The sequence below is a fragment of the Panthera leo genome, chromosome B1, assembly GCF_018350215.1.
Source record: "Panthera leo isolate Ple1 chromosome B1, P.leo_Ple1_pat1.1, whole genome shotgun sequence".
NCBI lineage: Eukaryota > Metazoa > Chordata > Mammalia > Carnivora > Felidae > Panthera > Panthera leo.
The window spans coordinates 17,442,501-17,463,410 of record NC_056682.1 but is presented as its reverse complement, the minus strand read 5'-3'; the positions used below and the strand labels follow the sequence as shown (position 1 = coordinate 17,463,410).

General features: G+C 43.9%; 1 protein-coding gene across 3 annotated transcripts in view; it reads left to right on the top strand.

Moving 5' to 3' along the window:
• Positions 1-14,247: 14,247 nt before the first annotated feature.
• FAT1 (FAT atypical cadherin 1) overlaps positions 14,248-20,910 on the top strand; it is a 134,721-nt gene continuing 128,058 nt past the window's right edge. The window contains exon 1 of one of the 3 annotated variants that reach the window (XM_042934340.1): positions 14,248-14,591. The gene's annotated coding sequence lies outside the window, so the exon portion shown is untranslated. Of the gene's footprint in view, positions 14,592-17,204; positions 17,322-20,910 lie in introns of those variants that run through there. The other 2 variants (XM_042934339.1, XM_042934341.1) reach the window with 2 other exon arrangements.

Here is a 20,910-nt window from a genome sequence, read left to right as displayed (position 1 = left end):
GGCCTGCCTCTGCCCTGGTATCGCAACTGACGAGAGTCATTATCGCGGGCTGAAATTTGTCTTGCTTTGTTTTTCTCCCCTCACTCTGAGGTTTGGGAAGGGTGTGAGCTGTACAATCAGATGGTGGTGCCATTAACACAAATCTCTTCAACAGGAGCCTTCGGGTCATTAATCTCCAATAAAGTAATCTATTCAGGACATTGTTGAAATGGCCTTGGGTCACTCTGCATGATGGCATGAGGATCCCCTGAGACGCACCCCACATTAAAGGAGGAAATGGTTTCCCCTTGTCTCTGAGCTTCCCTCCTAACCTCTTCTATTTCTGTAGCGTTGGAGAATCCCACAAATCTCAGTCAGCCAGACTCAGACTGTGCTGGTTCCTCACATGATGGCAGAAAATGGGACAAGAACTCAGAACGTGTGTTGCCTGTGGCTGGAACCGTCATCTCATTGTCAACTTTCATCTGCAGTTAGGGCTGCTAAGTGAAAGACGTGAGTTGGCAGGTACCTAACATCTTTCACCTGCTCCCCTTTTGCACTCAACTCTGTGCCCCGGAGATGGGGCCTTGCAGATGATATCACTGACCTTCCTTGCACTGGCAAGCCCCTTCTTTCTCAAGGTGGCCAAACCTGACTCTTTTCTTCCTGGTTCCTAGTAACCCCTCCCTTTCCTCCTCCCTTCGGGCTATATTATATTACAAAGTAATAGTTCTTAAAACACTGATACTGGCATAAAAATAGACCAATGGAACAGAATAGAAAGCTCAGAAATAAACCCAAGCATACAGCGTTAACTTTTTTTTTTAAGATTTTACTTTTAAGTCATCTCCGTACCCAATGTGGGGCTCGAACCCACAACCCTGAGATCAAGAGTCCTACACTCCACCAACTGAGCCAGCCAGGTGCCCCAGTGTTAACTAATTTCCACCATGGGCACCTAGAATACACAGTGGGTTAAAGAGAGCCTCTTCAATAAATGGTGCTGGGAGAACTAGATTATCTACATGCAAAAGATGAAATTAAGACCCTTACACTGTAAACAAACATCTACTCAAAATGGGTCGAAGACTTAGACAAAATACCTGGGATGGGTAAAACTCCTTGAAGAAAATACGGGGGAACGCTTCTTGACATCAATCTTGGCTATGATTTTTTGGATATGACATGAAAAGCACAAGCAACAAAAGCAAAAATAAACAAAGGCTAGATCAAACTAAAAAGCTTATGGGAGCTGGGGCGCCTGAGTGGCTCAGTCAGTTAAGCAACCGATTCTTGATCACAGCACAGGTCGTGCTCTCGTGGTTTGTGGGATCGAGCCCCACGCTGCACTGTCAGCGCAGAGCCTGCTTAGGATTCTCTCTCTCCCTCTCTCTGCCCCTCCCCCACTGTGCACTCCCTTCCTCTCTCTAAATAAATAATTTTTTTTTTAAAGCTTCCCGGGGCATCTGGGTAGCTCAGCTGGTTAAGCATCTGACATGTGATTTAGGCTCAGGTCATGATCGCAGAGTTTGAGCCTAGCTCATGTTGGGCTCTGTGCTGACAGTACAATGCCCACTTGGGACTCTCTCTCTCCCTCTCTCTCTTTGCCCCTGCTCTTCTCACTCTCTCTCTCTCTTTCTCAAAATAAACATAAAAAAATACAAAGCATCTGCACATGAAAGAAAACAAAATGAAAAGGCAACCTACAGAATGGGAGAAAATATTTGTCAGCTATATATCTGGTTAGTGTACAAAATATATAAGGAACTCATACAACTTAATGGAAAGAATAGCAATGATAATAATAACATGGTTGAAAAATGGGCAGAAAACACGAATAGACATTTTTCCAAAGAAGACATCCACATGGCCAACAGACACATGAAAAGATGGTCTACATAACTAATCACCAGGGGAATGCAAATCAAAACCACAGCGAGATATCAACTCACACTTGTTAGGATGGTCATTATCAAAAAGACAAAAGATAACAAATGTTGGTAAGGATGTGGAGAAAGAGAGGAATCCTTGTGCACTGTTGGTGGGAATGTAAATTGGTATAGTCACTATGGAAAACAGTATGGAGGTTTTCCTCCATAAAAAATTAAAAATAGAACTACCATATGATCCAACAATCTCTCTTCTAGGCATATAGCCAAAGCAAATTAAAACAATACTTCGAAGGGATATCTGCACTCCCACGTTTTTTGCAGCATTATTTGCAATAGCCACGGTATGGAAACAACTTCAGTCTCCATTGATGGATAAACGGATAAAGAAATGGTGGTATATATATATATATATATACATAAGGAGTGTCATTCAGCCTTTAAAAAGAAGGAGATCCTGCTACGTGCAACAACATGGATGAGTCTGGAGGACATGATGCTAAGCGAAATAAGCCAGACACAGAAAGAAAAATACTGCATGATTTCACATACGTGTAGAATCTGGAAAAAGTCAAAAATCATAGAAGCAGAGAGTAGAATGATAGTTACCGGGGGTGGGGAGATGAGGAAAATGGGGAGATACTGGTCAAAGGGTGCAGAGTTTCCGTTATGTGGGATGAATAAATTCTAGCGATCTGATGTGCACCATGATGATTATAGCCATTAGTATTGTAGATTGGAGATCTGCTCAGAAAGTTGATCTCAGGAGCTACCCTTACCACACACACGCGAAAGGTAATTATGTGAGGAGATGACGATGTTGATTAGTTTGACTCTAGTAATAACTTTACTCCGCGTATGTAGATCAAAGTGTCACGTTGTACACAAGATACAGTTTTTACTAAAAAAAAAATAAAAGTTCGACTGCTCTGGGCTTCAGGATGCTGCACTATCTATTGGGATTTCCTTCGGCTGATGGGTCTCCTGCTGGAATCACCTGAACGGTTCATTAAAGCAGATTGCTTAGCCCTCCGCAAGGGTTTTGGATTCAGGGGGTCTTGGGTACAGCCAAACTTGGCATTTCTAACGAGTTCCCAGGTGCTGGTGCTGCTCTGTGTGAGACCACGCTTTGAGAATCACCGCTCTGTACTGATGCCTCTGTTTACAAAGAATATAGGCAAATAGTGTGCAGTAATAGCTGCCAGGAAACCACGCCCAGCGTTGCCAACAGCTGGTTCGAGAGAAGTAATTAATAGGCCCGCTTGTGTCCATTGGGGTCCCAACTGGAAACAGATGGCACATTTCAAATAGGGTAATTCCCTACAGCCAGTAAGTGAATGTGCAAAGCCCTGGGGTTTTGTACCAAAGACCTAAGCATACAGGTAAAAACAAAACAAAACAAAACACACACACACACACAAACAAACCACCTGAGCTCTGCCCATCTCCACACACAGTCATTTCAAACAGCTGACATAAGGCCAAGTTACGAGGTTATAACCTCGTCTGTCCCCTGGCCAAGAGGCCCAAGTAGGTATCCTAGCTGGGTACTCTGACATGTTTTTTTTCCAGAGAGCACCTGTTCCCGTTGACCTCTTGATCTCACTAATTTATCTTTCCTCAAAGCATGACTCTTAGGAGTTAGGTGTCTAGGAAAGCCTTTTGTGATGTGGCAGACTTTTATCTATCTCCCTTCCTCTGAGCTGGCCCACTTCTCTACCAACTACTGAACCAGCTAGCCTCACTTCAACACATGTGCCCGGGGTCATTTTATTTCTTTCCGTTCCTGAATTTGAGGTTATATCCATTCTTGCTACCTTCCATTTCTCCAAATACCTGTCAAAAGGTATTCAACAGACACATCGATAGCTTTAGGTCGCCCTAATTACTACAACGTTCTCTTTTTCCTGTTGTATCATTTTGGTATTACATATTTTTTTTAAATTAAAAAAAAAAATTTTTTTTTAATGTTTATTTATTTTTGAGACAGAGAGAGACAGAGCATGAATGGGGGAGGGGCAGAGAGAGAGGGAGACACAGAATCGGAAGCAGGCTCCAGGCTCTGAGCCATCAGCCCAGAGCCTGACGCGGGGCTCGAACTCACGAACCGTGAGATCGTGACCTGAGCTGAAGTCGGACGCTCAACCGACTGAGCCACCCAGGCGCCCCATATATATTTTTAATAATAACATATTAAAAGAAGAACTTACATGAGATATTTTTAAATTAATAAGCACAGAATGAATACAACAGACGAGGCACCCATTCCCTATTTCAGAACTAGAATATTCCTATGCCAGAATGTATCTCGAGATCCCATCCACCACCCTTCTCTCCTCAAGTAGCCATGATCCTTTTTAAAAGCAAATAGGCTTATACCTTATGCATATTTTCCCGCACAACATATTGTTTCATTTTGCTGGATTTTGAACAAATTTTCTAGAATTTCTATTTCTTACCCCATATTCTATTCCTAAAAAGCATTCATATTGTTACGTGTAACAACAGTACATTTCATTTTCCCTGTGAAAATTTCACAATGTGAAGATGGTGTAATTTATTTTTTCATTCTCTTGTGTGTGTGTGTTTCCAGTTTTTTGTTATTATGAACAAAGCTTCTATAAAATTTCAGGGCGCCTGACTAGCTCAGTCAGTGAAGCATGAGACTCTTGATTTTAGGGTCATGAGTTCAAGCCCCATGTGGGATGTAGAGATTACTTAAAAATAAAATCTTAAAAAAAAAAAAAAACTGCTATAAATTTTCTTATACATATCACTCGGGTATGTGCCTCTTGGGTGTACTAAGCCTGGTGGAAATTGCTGGATTTTGAGGGGATATGCAGATTCATCTTCACGATTGTTCTCCCACATACGTGCATCAGTATAACAGTTGCATCCTACCAGTGCAGTGTAAGAGTTCAAGTTGAGCCACCTCTGATATGATCAGACATCTTAATTTTTGCCAGTATGATTTGTTTTTTTTTAATTTTTTTAATGTTCATTTTTTTTTTGAGAGAGAGAGAGAGACAGAGTAGGAGCGGGGGAGGGGCAGAGAGAGAGAGGGAGACACAGAATCCAAACTAGGCTCCGGTCTCCGAGCTGTCAGCACAGAGCCCGACACAGGGCTCGAACTCACAAGCTGTGAGATCATGACTTGAGCCGCAGTCAGGTGCTTAACTGACTGAGCCACCCAGGCGCCCCTTGCCAGTATGATTTGTATATAAGGGTATTACACTGACGACTTCACTTTTATTTCTCTACTAACTAATAAAAGTTTCTCTTCTTATGCACCTCATTCGTTTGTTAGGGCTGCCTTCACCTGTTACCCTGCAGTGGGTGGCTTGAAACAACAAAAATGTATTTTCCCACAGTTCTGGAGGCCAGAAGGGCAAAATCAAGGTGTCGGTATGGTTGTGCTCCTTCTGATGGCTCTCGGGAAGAATCCTTCTTTGCATCTCCCAGTTTCTGGTGGTGCCAGGCATTCCTTGGCTCATGACTAGAGAGCCTTTGCCTTCCTGTGGCCTTACTGGTCTGGGTGTCTCTCTCCTGAATGTCCTCTAAATCTTCTTGCCATTGGATTTAGGCTCACTTGAATAATCAAGGATGATTAAAATGATCCAGATTCTTAATGTAATCGCATCTGCAAAGACCCCTTTCCCAAAAAGGTCACATTCACAGGTTTTAGGGATTAGGGAGGCACATTTTGGGGGCCACAGTTTACCCCGTGATGTGTACGATCACTATTCATTTCCTCTTCCAAGTTACAGGTTTGTGACTTTTCCCATTATTCTATTGAATCTTTCCTGTTTTTCTGTTGAGTCTTTTTCTTTTTGATACGCAGGACTTCTTTATATTAAAGATATTACATTTTTTGTCAATTATATTGGTTAAATGAACATTCTCCCAGCCCTTGGCCTGCATTTTCAGTTTATTTATTTATGTTTAAGTTTACTTATCTTGAGAGAGAGAGAGCGAGAGAGCAAGCAAGTGAGCTGAGGAGGGCTAGAGGGGGGGCGGGGAGAGAATCTCAAGCAGGCTCCACACTGTCAGCACAGAGCTCAACATGGGGCTCCAACCTATGAACCGTGAAATCATGACCTGAGCCGAAGTCAAGAGTCGGATGCTTACCCTACTGAGCCACCTAGGCGCCCCACATTTTCACTTTTTAAAATGCTGTTTTTTGATAAACAGAGGTTCTTGATTTTTATGTAATCGAATTGCCCAATCTTTTTTCGCAATTAGAACGTTGTATGGCTTATCTAGCAAATCCTTCCATGGCCCCAAATAAATTATTTTCTTATATTTTCTTCTAACTATTTTTACAATTGGACTTAGAGCCTTAGGTCTTTAATTCAGCAGTGGGATATTTTTGTGCATAGTATGAGGTAAGAATCGGATTGTACTTTTCTCCATGGATGGGGATAACCATTCCCTTTCATCCTGTCTCTGTGTCAGGAGCAGCAGTGGATGTCTTACAATTATGTGACTGCAAGCTTGAGGATATAAGGCACACGGTGACACGACAAAGGGATTTTAGGTTAAGGATAGAGTCAACATTTAAGTGATATCAGCTTTATTACAGAGCACAAATCAACATATATTATTTAGGAAGAATAAGAACATCGAGATGAACGTGTATGCTCTACCAACATCATGACATGCCTGGCGTCCTACAAGCCTTAACTAGTACGATCTCTTAAGTCTATGTCTAGTTAGGCTTAACTATCATTACAAGTAACTTAGGGCAGTTGTGTTAGCATCTGGGGTGGCATATTTACCAAATGACATCACTAAATAAGGTGGTGCCAAGAACCACTCAGTTATTAAGTCTCTCGCACCCGTCAGGTGGATGAGTCAGCCGTGCCCCGTGTGGCTAAGGTAACCGTGGGCACACTTGGTTCATTGCATGCTTGTTCAGTCAATCGTGCAGATTAGCCATCGTGTGAGACAGTCAGTTGAGTCCATAATTTCATGTTCAATAAATTGCACACATACACACAAGAGGAAATCTCTCTGAGGTCTCAAGAAAACCCCGGTTTTATAAAATGCGTGGTTCTTTTTCACACAAGGAAAGACATAATTACTTCCACTCAATCCGTCATTTCTGGACTTCATAAAAAACACAAATCCTCTTTCAGAAATTCGTAACTGGTAAAGATAGCATGATCATGATTTTTAAATGTTGCGTTCTTTTTGACTCTGTTTTGGAAAAGTCATTTGTGGGTAGAAACCCTTAGACCCACTCTGTCCAAAATGGTAGCCATTAGCCACCTATGACCGTCTCAATTTAAGTGATTCAAAATTAAATAAAAATTTCAGTTCCTCATTTTGTGCTCACCGCATGTCAAGTGTTCAGTAGTACCATACAGTACAACGTGGACTGAGCATTTCCATCCGCACACAAAGTTCTTTGGGGTAGTGGTGTTCTAGATATTATCTTCCAATCTATTTGTATGGTTCCAACATTCACTTAATACTTTAAGGTTTACCAAATATTTTCTAATCCATGCTTATTCTGAGTTCTCGGTATGTTATTAGAAGGAAGCCAGTATTCCAAATTTTTTACCTATTGCTGAGCAACAAATTCCCCCCAAAATTTAGCAGTTTAAAATAGCAAACATTTATTATCTCACATAGTTTCTGAGGGGCAGGAATCTGGGAGCAGCTTAGCTGGGTGATCTGACTCAGGGTCCCTCATGAGTTTGCAGTCAAGCTGTCTCTGGGGCTGCATGCATCTGAAGGCTTGACTGGGGCTGGTAGATCTACTTCAGGCTTGGAGTTTCAAATTGGTTGGTTCCAAGTTGGTTGGAACCATGGCTGTTGGAAGAAGCCTTCGGTTCTTCACTATGGGGGTCTTTGGCTTGTCCCAGAGCAAATAATAAGAGAGACAGAAAGAGAGAGAGAGAGAGAGCATACATGCTTGGTGTTTTTTATAACCTAATCTCAGAAATGACATATCATCACTTTGGGCTTATTCTACTGTCACAGACCCTGGTTGGTAAAATGTGGGAGGAGATTACCCAAAGGTATGAATGTCAGAAGTGAGGATCACTGGGGCCCATCTTAGAGGCCAGCAAATCACATCACTATTTAAAAAGCTGAGTAACTTGCCAGTAAATGTTAGAAGCAAAACTCACTTAAATTCTCAGACTTCTAACTCCTTTCTCTCTCTTCTACAAACTCTGCCTTCACCCATTTGGATCCTGCCTCAATTAAACAGTTTGGCTTTTTTATAAACCAACGACACAGACTAATAATGTTAACCTGCAAACATTACAGCCAAGGTTCAAAAGGTCTTAGAAGCTTGATTAATAACAGTTGTCCCTCTCTTTTTTTTTTTTTTTTTTTCAGGAAAAACAATTACAGGGGAGTAGAAGCGAGCGAAGGAGCCAGCTACTGACAACACTCTCCCCTGGACCAAACTCTCGGCCTCGACCTTGGTGTCTGTCCTTGTTAGGCCTGAATCACCCAGCTGTAGCAAGAATCCTGTTGAGTTGGCTAAGTTACAATCCCCCACCCTGGCTATCTGATCAAATGTCCTTGTCCCGCCATCTCCCAGGTAATATTGGGTCACCTTGGCTGCCTTCAGCAAGAATCCCGTCAGGTCAGTTTGGCCAGAATCCCCTCTCACCCACCTTCCCCTACAAAGATTGCTTTGTTCTTTGTCTCCCATACATCTGCCCACATAGGAGAAGAGGCTTTTTACTCATCGTTGCTTTAAAAAGGGGCAGAGGTAGACTATCTTCCTTCTTAAAGCTGCAAAACAATAAAGCTGACTCAAAGATAACCTTATCTTCAACCATAGCCCATCCTAATCGGAAAAAAGTTTTTTGTTTTTGTTTTTGCTTGAATGATTCTATTTCAATGGAGGGCGGAGTGTGGGCAAAGTGGGCCATGGTGAATATAAACCGATTTCACTTTTTGGTTTGGCATGAGATACTGAGAATCGGAAGAACAAATAGATACATATCCCAAACGTCATGCATGTATTGCCAGTGGGCATGACAGCTGACTGCTTTATCCTCTGGTAATTATTTGAAAGCACGGTTTGGTTAACAATCACTGCAGATTCTAAGAAATTACTTCTGGGAATTCCGTACAAAGATATTGGGAAATATGCAAAAAATGCTTTGGCCCTTGAGAGGAAGGAACAGTAGGAATGAAGGAAAATCTTTTAGTTGAACAAATAAAATTTTCTATCCTTATTTTCATCTTCATTATGGTAGGAGAACGGGCAGTGTGCGAGACTGAATCATTATGTATCTAAAAACTTCCTTCTAACCATTAAGGAAAAGTTCCACGTATCGTTCTATCTTGTTGTTAGAGTCAGGCTCAATTCCTATTGACCCATGATGTTGAGAGGTACATCTATTTGTTTTTTCTTTCAAATAATTCCTACTATATTTGAAAAAGGATTATCTAGCTGTAGGAGATGATGTCAGTTACAAGCACCCCAGATCTGACACAATCCAGCTTAAATAGGATGGAAACTTACGATCTCCTATAAAAAGTAGTCTTGAGTTAAGATGGCCTTCAGAGACAGTTGATTCAATGTCACTGAGAACCCTTATCTGCTTTCCCTGGTTTAGGCCTCATCCTCAGCAAGTAAGAAAACTGTAATAGTCCCAGGCATGACATCCTAATCTGACAATGTCCACAGAGACACATACTGTCTCTTGTGGATCTCTCTTAGGAGGAAGAACATTTTCTTTTTCCAGGAGCCTTCAGGAAACTTTCTCTGACATGTCATTGGCTATAGTTGGCCCATATGCTCATGACAAATGATACAGAATTATCCTTTGGGCTTGGATAGATCATCTTTTAGAGAAAGGTCTTTGGGGACTATTACAAGTCTCATTTCCGAAATGGGATTCTTTTCATCTCTGTATCATATTAGCTTTGATGTCCAAAACAATTCTACCAAGAAAAGGGATGGGATCTTAGTAGTCAAAAAGTATTGGTAGAGGGAATTTCCCACATAGTCATATGGGAAAGTATAAAAGAAAGAAAGAAAGGAGAATTGGAGAGAGATAGAAACACTAGTGGTTGCAGACCAGGAAAAGGAAAAGTGAAGTGGAAAATGAAACACTGATCATGAAATCCAGTGAGATGGTCCTTGTCAGAATTCATTGAGAACAATTGGTGTGCATTTTTCCTGCTGTTCAGATTAAAGAAGTTAGAAGTCAGACAATGATTTTGAATCAAAATGAGTTTAAGAGTATGTATATCTGCCTAGAAAAATAGGAAAGCCAAACAAATAATGTGTATTACACATATATTCCTAAACACAATCAGTGATGCTCTCATTCTGTGATTAAATGACCCACTTTAAGACAGTTCCTTCTCCATACTCGGTGTAGCTGCTACAAAGGAACACCTTCTTCCAGCCATCATTTGATAGATTTTTATTCTCTTAGGTTGCTTCTTGAACCACAACATTGCTGACAACAGCCACCTTGGTTCATAAAGGGTTCAAATGAGGTACAGGGTATTGGAGTTAGTGCATTATACCGATTAGAGTGTTACCTAATCTACCTAACTTTAGTTTCTCATCTGGAACAAGGTGGTAGGGTATTAATTGCTAATACCTTATAGGATTTTGTAAGAATTACATGAAATGATGCATACAAAGAGGTGGGAGCAGAGTCTGGGGCATAATTGGCATCAAATCAAAGTTACTTTTTACTCTTGGTTCTACAAAGCCTCATAGCTGGGATGTAGTGGTAAGGTGAAAAATTGTGTGTAAATCGAGAATAATGATACTGTAGTAATTATCAAATTGTATCAAACAATTTGATATAGTTGGTATCTCCCAACTGTCGGGGCACATTTTTGTTTGTTTTCTTAGAGATTCCTTTATTAAGGAAAGTGAGACTCCCCAAATTCAGTAATAAGCAAATGCATTAGATTTTATGTGGCAAAGACAAGACTCAAACCAGATCTTCTGACCTCGAGTGTGATGTTCTTTCTACTACCTCTGTTGGAAAAGGGCTTTAACAGATTCTGAATGATTCATTGCTTACTGGTCAAAAAGGTAGGCTTGAGATCATTCAATCACTGAGCTGAGAAAAACATCATAAGAATTGCATCTATCCAGCAAGATCTGTTCCCAAACCAGCCGGGGGTGAAGATCTTCTATTTGTCATGACAGAATATCCACAACCAGCCTATTCTACTATGTGTTTATCTCTAAAATGAAGGTTACCTTTTTTTTTTTTTTTAATAGTCATCCAGTAGGTGAATTGTAATACCTCCAAATATTTGCCTAATTGGCCATGGCATCTGGAATTTCACCATTAGAATAAAATTTCATCATTAAGATTTAGGTTTAAGAAAGCCCTTGTTATAATGCCCTTGGAAGGGACTAGAAATATTAACATATTCATACCCATAGTTAACTGCTACTGATTCTTAGATTGAGTAGTTGTCTGCTCTAATGGCCCCCTTGGAGAGTACAAGCAGATCCCGCAGGAGAGCTGTATTTGAATGCAAAGAGTAAAATAATTCCAAAGCTGGGAAGTGGAGAGGGCAGAAGAGGGTGTTACCTCCAGGAAGTGTAGGCAGAAAGGGAGTGCAGGCGGAGGAGAAAGCAGTGAGAAGGATCACAGAGGGTGGGATACCAGAGGCCAGACTACTTAGAATTATTTAATCTTAGGGCAAGGCCTAAACATGTCTTAGAATTCTTTTCTGCTTTAAATGTAGTGATTTCCCCCTGGTTTTAGTATTCAGCAATGAAAGAAAACAATTAAAAGCCTATGTTAGGCCATGTTAATCTTTCTTAATCACCAAACAGATATAACTCCTTAAAATTCGAGTCCTTTATAATGTCACATAGCATATCGCTGGTACTTGATCAATATTTGTGGAATGAGTGAATCTGCTGTGATTCTGGTTGTGTTTTTGTTTCACTTTGCAAGTGACTCAATATTGGGTGCATGAAAAACTATAATACCTGGTGTAGCTCTCCAAAAACAATAGCAAAGTCCATAACAATGCTGTCCAATAGAATTCTGTCATGACGAAAATATTCTTTAATTGACCCCGAACAACAGGTAGCCACTAGTCGCAAGCTGATATTGTGTACTTGAATTGTAGCCAGTGAGACCAAAATAACTGAATTGAACATAAATTTAAACAGCCACTTGTGGCTAGTGTCTACTTGTGGTATTGGACCATGCAGGTCTGGAGGCTGTTAAAAGTTTTCTCTCCTCTTACTTTGTTAATTTTTTTTCAGTTTTTCTCTCTTTCTTTCTTTTTCTTTTCTTTCTTTCTCTCTCTCTCTCTTTTTCTTTTTTTTTTTTTTAGTAATCTCTATACCCAACATAGGGCTCAAACTCACAACCCTGAGATCAAGAGTCACATGCTCTATGGACTGAGCCAGCCAGGTGCCCCAGTCTCGCGCTGTGTTTTTAAAAACAGCTATTTTGATTAATACCATCAATTATAGATAAGTTTCTTTTGTTTATGATTTTTTTTTTTTTTTTACATGGGGAAACTTTGATTTACAGGATAACTCTAAAGACTTGTAGAGCACACTGAATTGACTTGCACAGCAGCATCTGGGAAAAATTGATGTGCCTCATTTATGAGAACTTGTAATATGTGGTCAATTTCTAATTTCAGCTGTTGACATAAAAGGAGTGGGCCTGTGTACTTGAAATAGTGAAGCATGAGAAGTCTGTCCTCTGCAGGGACAGGCTGGCCTCCCAAGCCAGTCTTTCTTTTGATTGTCTCCTCCCTCCTCAGGAATCTGGCACCTTCCACTGCCCTCTGGTCTGCTGAGGCCTCTAAGGTCCTTTCCCCAAATTCTCTGTCTCCTAGCTTCTCCCTGCTCTCTCCTCCCTTCTAAATCAAAATGTATCTCGAATCATTTGTGATAACCTCCCTTTATCTCTTCCTAATTTTAGGGATGTGAAAGCTGACACGCTGCGAAAATAGAGAGGGTAAGAAAACTGCTATTGATTTACTACTGTGTGCTTGCTCGTCACTTTATATGATGCTCAGTGGAAGTGTGGCCCACGTGAATGAATGTTATCTCTCTGGCAAAGAAATGGCATTCAATAAATATTTTTTGAATGAATAAATACACGAATACATTTTTCAGAGTGAAACAGATATTATCCCCTTACCACAGATGAGAAAACTGAAATTTAGAGAAGTTACAGGATTTCCCTCAAGGCTAAGCATATACAATGCTCCAACATTTAATCTTCCTTCTGTTCAACTCCTTGCCTTGTTTCCAGGGTCCTCAGGGTTTTTGCTCCTTACCTTTCAAAGAGAAAGACCAGCTAAACAGACAGGCAGATTTACATCAATGGCTGCAAATGTACTGATAGATCCTGCTCCCAGCGTCCCCGCCCTTTTCAGGGTCCTCTTTATTTTAATGACAAACTTCTGTGGACAGTGTCAACTCCCAGAAATGGCACCCTGGGAATTTCACGCTGTTCAGGATAGATTTTATTTTGGTACATCAATGGCATTAGGGGAAAAAACAACAACAACAACAGCAACAACAAAACACCCAACCACAACCAACACACGTTCCACAGTAGATATTTTCCAGGAGTCTGGACGCTTACATAAAAACGACACATTCATTTATAAATTAAATTTCAATAGTGTTTGCGTTTATCTGGCTCTACATTACGAGTAGACGACTGATCTGTGTATTGGCTCCTATCCCTAAGGACGATTTGTAAGAAACGTTAAAAATTGGCTCCTCCTCCATCACTTCCCCCACACCCCTCGGAACCTTATACGCTTCGGAGTACCGTGTCAAAACGTAGGCGATTTTGCAAAGGATTTGAAAATTAAAATATGGCTCTGTGATTTTCAATACAAAGACCACAAACAGCGCTAGAGGACAAGAGCTATTTAAAATACATCACATCCAGAAGTTGGAGGGCTACAAAGTACAAGTCGTCCAGGCCAGTCTGCAGAGACTGTCCTCGCTTCCGCCTTGCAAAAACCCGGCAAGCGACACGTCGCGACGAATTTCGGCTGCAGAAGAGGGAGAGCATCACCTGCAGTTCGACGCGTGGGAAACGCTGCGGGAGGGGGCTTGCCCAAAAGGAAAAGCAGAGGGGTGCGCGCCGCGGGGCTCCGGGGCCGTTCCGGTGCTGAGTGCGAGGAACGCCGGCGCGCGGTAGAGCCGGGGAGACGTCGCACGGTGGAAAGGGACACAAGTCTCCGGGAAAAGAGCGCTGCGGCAGCGGAGACCGCTCCGGCCCCCAGCTCGCTCGGTGCTACTGTCGGGGAGGCGGACCCCGCAGGAGAATCCCATCCTCGCGGCGGGGCGGGGGGCGAGGCGGGGCGCTGACGTCACCTCCCCTCCCCCACCTCCTCCAAGAGGGAGGGAGTGGGGAAAGAGGCAGCGATCCGCCGCAGTTCCCGGCCGCAACTCCCAAACTCAGCGGCTTGCTGCCTGGACATGTCCTGACAAACTTGGCTTCTCCTCGGCCCTCTCCGTAGCCCTCGCGCACTCTCATTTCGCCTCCTTTTGGTGTTCAACTTTCCACCCAGGACGGGAGCCTCCGGAGATGTGGCCACCTGGGTCCGGGCAGCGCCGGCGGCGGATCGCGCTCTCGTTGGGGACATGCTGAAGATCCGAGGGAGTCAAAGTTGGTACTTCAGATACGGCTTTTTAATAAATATCCAAATTGCGTGGGGATTACGGAGCTACCGAGGACTTTAAAGCCTGCATCCAAGGACTCGGCTGAACTGGTAAGTTCTTTGTTTAGTGCAAGCCTTTTGTATTTAAGTTTAAACGTAAATGAAATTACGTGGGGCTGTTTGGCTCTGAGCTAGTGCAGGGAAGCGTGTGCATCCTACAGGCTCTCTTCTTGGCGAGCTGCACACCCCTCTGGTTGTACATGCCTCGGGAATGAAAGATCAGTCTGCACAGGTTTTGGAATTCATAAAATACGTACATAGCAGTGTTCAAAAGAACTTGAAAAGCTATGCTGTTTGTGCATTATTTTGAATGTAACTTATTATAGAAATGGTGCCCAGGGAGGGCGCAACGGGGGCCGCGTGATCTGCAGTGGCGCAGCGCCCTCTAGTCCAGACACCCGGCAAGGCGCGCGATCCCTGCTGGGTTCCGCGCGGACCGAGAACTTGGACCTGCTGGGCGCTCCTGGGACGTGGGCGTGAGCTCCCAGCCTTCACTTACCACCCATTACGGCCCATTCTCTAATTTCCAAATACTGGCTTGGGTGGACTGGATAGAAAGGCAGGGCTGGAGGAAAGCGTTTTTGTTTTCAGGAACCGTCCCCTATTCCCCTTATTTCCAAAAGCCTTTGGGGACAAGGTTAGGGAGGGCCGACTATTGAAAGGACGAACGTAGAGCTTCAACTACATTACTCTTTCTTGTGAGGGTAATTCGATGGTAGCAAAGAGCCATCTCTATTTCGTTTCGTTTAGGCTAAAGGATCAGAAAAACGTGTCGTCGCGAGTCTGGAATCTCCATCTCTGGCTCTCGGCTGTTCCTGTGGCGAAAAAGTGCAACTTCTTCAGGCAATTAGGTTTCGCAGTGAGCCTGGAAAATCGGGATTCCCAAACAGATGTTTTAGCTCCGATAGGCGTTTTTATTTATTAATGAATGGTAATTTTGTTCAGGAATTCTTTCGTGGCGTTTATAGCATCTTGTGATTTTATGTTACGGGATGGTGTCTTTTTACTTTTCAGTGTTCTTCCTTGTCCTCCAACTCTACCTCACTCCCCCAGCACACTGTTGGCGTTCTTGCGTGACTGTGATTTCGTGAGAGTTAGAATTCGGCAAGGGGCGCATACCGGTAGAGCTCGGAGATCAGGTCGTCTATTTTCGAGGTGTTCCAAGTATAAAATTGACCTGTAACTCCAGGAGCACTTTGCGCATTTATGACGATGGCCAAGCGTTTGGATGATGGTGTTTGCTGGGTGTGTGAATGAATATGTGTGTATTCTAAATACTGCGCAGGGAGTACACCAGATACTCTTAGTGCTGCGAATCAGTACATTCATTCTGCAGGCGTTATTTTTCCTTCCCAGCCATAACCTGCTAGACACCTTCATTTTGTCAAACGCCTTCTTTTATATGGTTTAGGAAGAGACTGCATTAACTTTGAACCAAGGAATGTCTCTCTTTAAGCCTAGACACCCTCGCTCGCACGTGCTTCGCAGTTCTCCCTGAAGTCCCCTCCACCGGTTCCGGGGAAATCGGATCTCTTTGTCCTCACAGTGTTAAATGTTCGAGTCCCACAAACTTTCCGAGATCATGTCCGCCCTCTTTTGTGGGCTGTTTTCCAATGCCCGGGACCACTCCGGGCTTCGGCTGAGTCTCAGCTGTGCGGAGCCCGCGTCTGATTTGCCCGGGCCGAGGATGGTCTCACAGCCCCAGGACCGGGACTGCGCGCTCGGGCGTGGGGCGGGGGGCGGGCTTCCCCGAGTGGGGCAGCTAGACGCTCGGGGGCTTCCCCTTGTCCCTAGGGAACTTGTAGTTTAACATTAGACTGGGTCCACACTTTGTGCCGCTGACTTGCCGGCTGGGAAAGCGCACGAGGCGGCAGAGCAGCCTTTTGTCCCGCAGACGTGGGAGTCGGGGGTGTCCGCCGGAAGAGGCCGGCGTTGGGGTTCGTAACCAGGGTCGGGGAGGTTATGGGATTTAACCAGCTCTGCATAAAGAGGTGGCAGAGGAAGCGCTTTCATTTTCCCTGGATCTTCGTGCACACTGCAGAAGGAAGTAGATCCGATCTAACTGCATTCCTTTTGAGACCTTTTGGAAGATTCTATTCCACCGAGCAATTGCAGACCCAGAACCGAGGCTTTCAAATGCAGATTTAAGAATTCCCTGAAGGTGCTAGGCAATCTAAAGGGAGACGGGGGAAGCTCACTTTTTTTTTTTTTTTTTTTAAGCTAAACTGTTTCCCCTTTCCTAGCAGGAAACATTCCATATTAATTCCCTGCACAGATCTGTGTGCTAGCCGTAACCAACATCCGCACTAGAGCAAGCCGCACACTGTTCCTCGGAGTGTCGCAAGATCACCCTGGGCACTCGCTCGTCTCCTCGGAAGGAGCTGGCGGCTCTGGCGGCAAGGGATCACTGACCCGTGGCGGGGCGTTGTTGCCCGAGACCCGCAAGCTCAGAGTCTGGCCGCCAGGGAAAGTCAGATCGAGTTTCCGCGCGGGAGAAACGAGCGCCGGCGCTCGCAGGCGTGGCTGCGGGCGGAGGGATATATTCCGCGTCCAGCGCGTGAGGCGCCGGTGCTTAGCCGGGCGGCCGCGGAGTGGGGCGCGCGGGCGGCGAGCAGTGGCCTCCGAGCGGGGCGCACGGAGAGGGAGGCAGGGCCGCCGACATCATGCGGACCCGTGGGCCCAGTGAGGCCCCCGGAGGACCTGGCCCCCGCTCGGGCGCGCGCTGAGGCGGCGAGGCGCGCGTCCCCGAGAGCGCCGCTGCCACTTGGGGCCAACTTTGCTGTAAGTTTGCTAGAAACGAAGCTGGGGCTGCAGGGCGGGTGGGCAAGGGGCGCAGCGCCGCGCCGCGTTTGCCCGTGCGCGGCCGGGCCGGAGCCGTCTGCGCTCGGTAGGCATGCAACTTGCTGCTTCTGGGTGGCGGACTTTTCGGCTCTTTGGGTGCTTTCCCCCGCACGGTCCGGCCCAGGAGCGCGCTCCTGCCGGTGCTCTGGGACAAGGGATGAAAGCAAGCCCGGCTGGAAGGTTGGTAGTGCCGTGGCGCCTGCCCACTTGGAAAGTTCAGGACCCGCTCAGGATTAGGGCGGCCGGCGGAGGATGCGGGGGTGGAGAGGTGGGAGGGGGACAGTTTGCAACGTGAACCGAATGGTAATTGCCGAGCCGAGTGCCGCCGCGCGCGGGCTGCAGGCTGCGGCTGCGGCGGCGGCCGGGGCTGCACGGGTCTGGTCCTGGAGCCATTGCTGGAAATCAGAGCGGCGGCCGCGGCGCGGGGCTACCGGGCGGCCGGAGGGCGAGGCGAGGACTTCCGCTGCGCCCCGGAGCTCGGAAACTTCGCCGCCGCGCTCCGCTCCTCTTCCCCGGTAATTCTCGAGCCCGCTAATGACTTAACCGATCTCGCCCTAGGTTAATTCTTCCAATTTATGAGAGTCCCAGCGTTGGGGAGATGAAAGGCGAGGCCAGTAGCCAAGGAGATGGGATCTTTGAAATGGAGTCGCAGTTTCTCTTAGATGTTTTGTGCCCCGAGGGAGTACTGCTCTGAGGGTTAAGTACTAACTGGTTGAATGTAGGTAGACGAGGTGCGATTGATAAATTGCGGGGCTAAACATTTGCAAAATGTGCTGTTTATTAGTTTTTTTTTTTTTTCCCCCTGGAGGAGAAACTTGTAAGGTCTTTTTTTTTTTTTTTTTTTTTTTTTAATGAGGGATCCTCATTCTTCAGTGCTTTTTCTTACTTAGAGTGCTTTCTTCCAGGAAGCTAACTTTCTGTTGTCTCTTTGAGATTTTTTTTGTTCCCATTGATGTGAATTGCAGAGCTTTGAAAACAGGGACACAATTGTATGCTTTAGAAGAGTAAACTCAAATATTTTTTATGCATGTAAGTTTTTTGTGGGGGGGGGCATGTGTTTGAACTACAGTTTCATTAAGTGGCTTTTGTTAACTCTGTGCTTGGTAGAGTAGATTTTCTTTCTTTCTTTCTTTCTTTCTTTCTTTCTTTCTTTCTTTCTTTCCTGGATATTTACACTGACTCTTAAAATTGGGAAACATTTAAAAGGCAGATGATCTTCATTTATTTGTCTTTTAGAAAGGCAGCCTCTTGAGGCTTTGTGGGTTGCGACATATAGGGTTCAGTAGTTGATCTCTGCACGTGTTAAAACTAGGTTTTAGTGATGTTTTCCCGTGCCATTCTTGGAGATGGAGTGGTTAACCCAACATATCCTGTTGATAGTTATTCATGAAAATGTGTTTTTTCTGCAAGTTATATAGGTCAGTTGTGGCTTTATCTTTTGAGTTTTAAAAGGACAGCTTTGGTTCCACAGTTGGAATTGTCTGTCATCATTAAACTTCAAGATGGATTTAAAAATACTTAAAACACTACATAATTTTTAAAAAACAATTGATCTAACTCTAAGCCAAACATGGCATTTAACAGGTTCAGTGTAAGGTTTGATTTGAATAAAGTGTGCATTTGTGTACCCATTTCTTGAAAAAGAATGTCTTAAATGAGCCAAATTCTTTGTCACTCTGAGAGGAAGGTAAGATTGTTAGAGGACTTAATAAAAGCATTTAGGCCACCTGTATTTTACTTGTATCTTTTAATTAGTCACTAGAAGTTACCCCCAGTGAGTTCTCATCATGTTAATAGATCATTTAATCCACTTTGTGGACAAGTGCCAAGATGGGAATCTGAAAATTACGTGCAGACTAACAACTGTTTTGGTTTACCAGCAACCCTGCCCCTCTCATGTGTATCTTTAGACTTAGTTCATGAGCCACCTTGGAAGCAGTTATTTCTTTGAATGTTAGAGGTGAAAGGGATTTTACAGATTATTTAACCTCCCTTATCAAGTCTACCACCACCTGCTTTCCACCCAAGTTTGGCTGATTTTACATAGACTCAGTAAACTGAATCAAATTAGTGCATTATTGTTGCATAAAATGTTGTCTCAGTGGCCTAATTTGTGGCCTAAAGGACCTGATTTAATAGCAGGAAGCCATAAGGCTAGGTGTCTGTTTAATCTTTTATGAGTGGGAAATTGCAGTAGGTAAGCTTTCTTTTGACCAAATTATATAGACGATGACGCCAAACTATTTTTTTTTTGTCTCACTTAATTGGTCAATTTGCAAGTGTTAGTTTATCCTTAGGCACTGGAAAGAAGTTTTTGAAATCAGTGATTCAGGTAATTCATTTAAGATCAGAGAGTTGTCATTTTCTTTGCTGACTTTAAAACGTATTCAGTCAGATGATGAATCTGTATATTTCATGTTTTAAAGTTTTTAGAAACTTAACCCTTAGGTCCCAGATTTAAATATATTGCCAAAATTCTTAATTCCAAAGGTTTATTATATGTGTGGAGATGAACCTGTAGTCTTTTTACAAACTAGGAAAACCAAGTGGTATTTAATCCTTCGTAGAATATCCAAGCACAGAGCTTCAAAATAAGCTCTGCATCACAGAAACTGATCTGGCATCTCTTCCAGCCAATTTGGAAGCATTTTGAGGTGGGTGGTGACCCTGTTGCTCAGCTGCTAGAAATCAGAGCCATCTGCACTGTTGTTACTGGCCTGGTGGTTGCACCTGGATTTTCTGTTAATTTCAGAAGAATGGATGTGTATTTTCCCCTGTTACCCCCCTCTCCTAGAGTCCTGCCTTCCATTCTCCACCCTCAGCCATCTGTCCATTCATGAACTCAGCGACTGTGGGTCTCCTCTTTGCCAGACATTGGGCTAGACACAGGATACACGGTGAGCAAATCACATTTCCTTCCCTCAGGGAGCTTACAGCACAGAGCGGGAGGAGGACAAAAAATTGTTATATCCAGTGTGATAAGAGCAGGGGAGCTCATCCTAGCACTTCATTGAGCTGGGCATGGCAGGTAGGTGGATATTAGGTAGGATAGGGTGAGTTCTGAGGGAAGAGTGAATCAGGAGGGAACAATTTAAGGAGAGGAAATGACACATATAAAGCAAATTGTAGAAACCTTAGTTATGACATGATTTGCGGTATGCTGAAAGCATACCATGTTATAAGAAGAATATACTTAATCAGCAGGCTAAGGGGAAACACGGAATATTTTCAAACTAGACTAATATTGCAAAGAAGTTTTAATGAGATTAATTTGACTGTGGTAGATGGGCTAAATGGGGGGGGGGGGGGCGGTAAGAACACAAGAATACTGCTTTGAAAGCTATGAGATCCTGTGCCTGAGTAAATACAGATAGGAACTAGGTGACAGAAATGGAAAGGGAACAGTTTTCAGAAATTGAGAGGAAAAAATTGTCCACAGTCTCAATAACTTTAGATATGGAGGTTTGGTAGTTAGAAATAAAAGATCGGTGTCTGTACAAGTGTGAGAGAGAGGAAAGTGGTGGGGAAG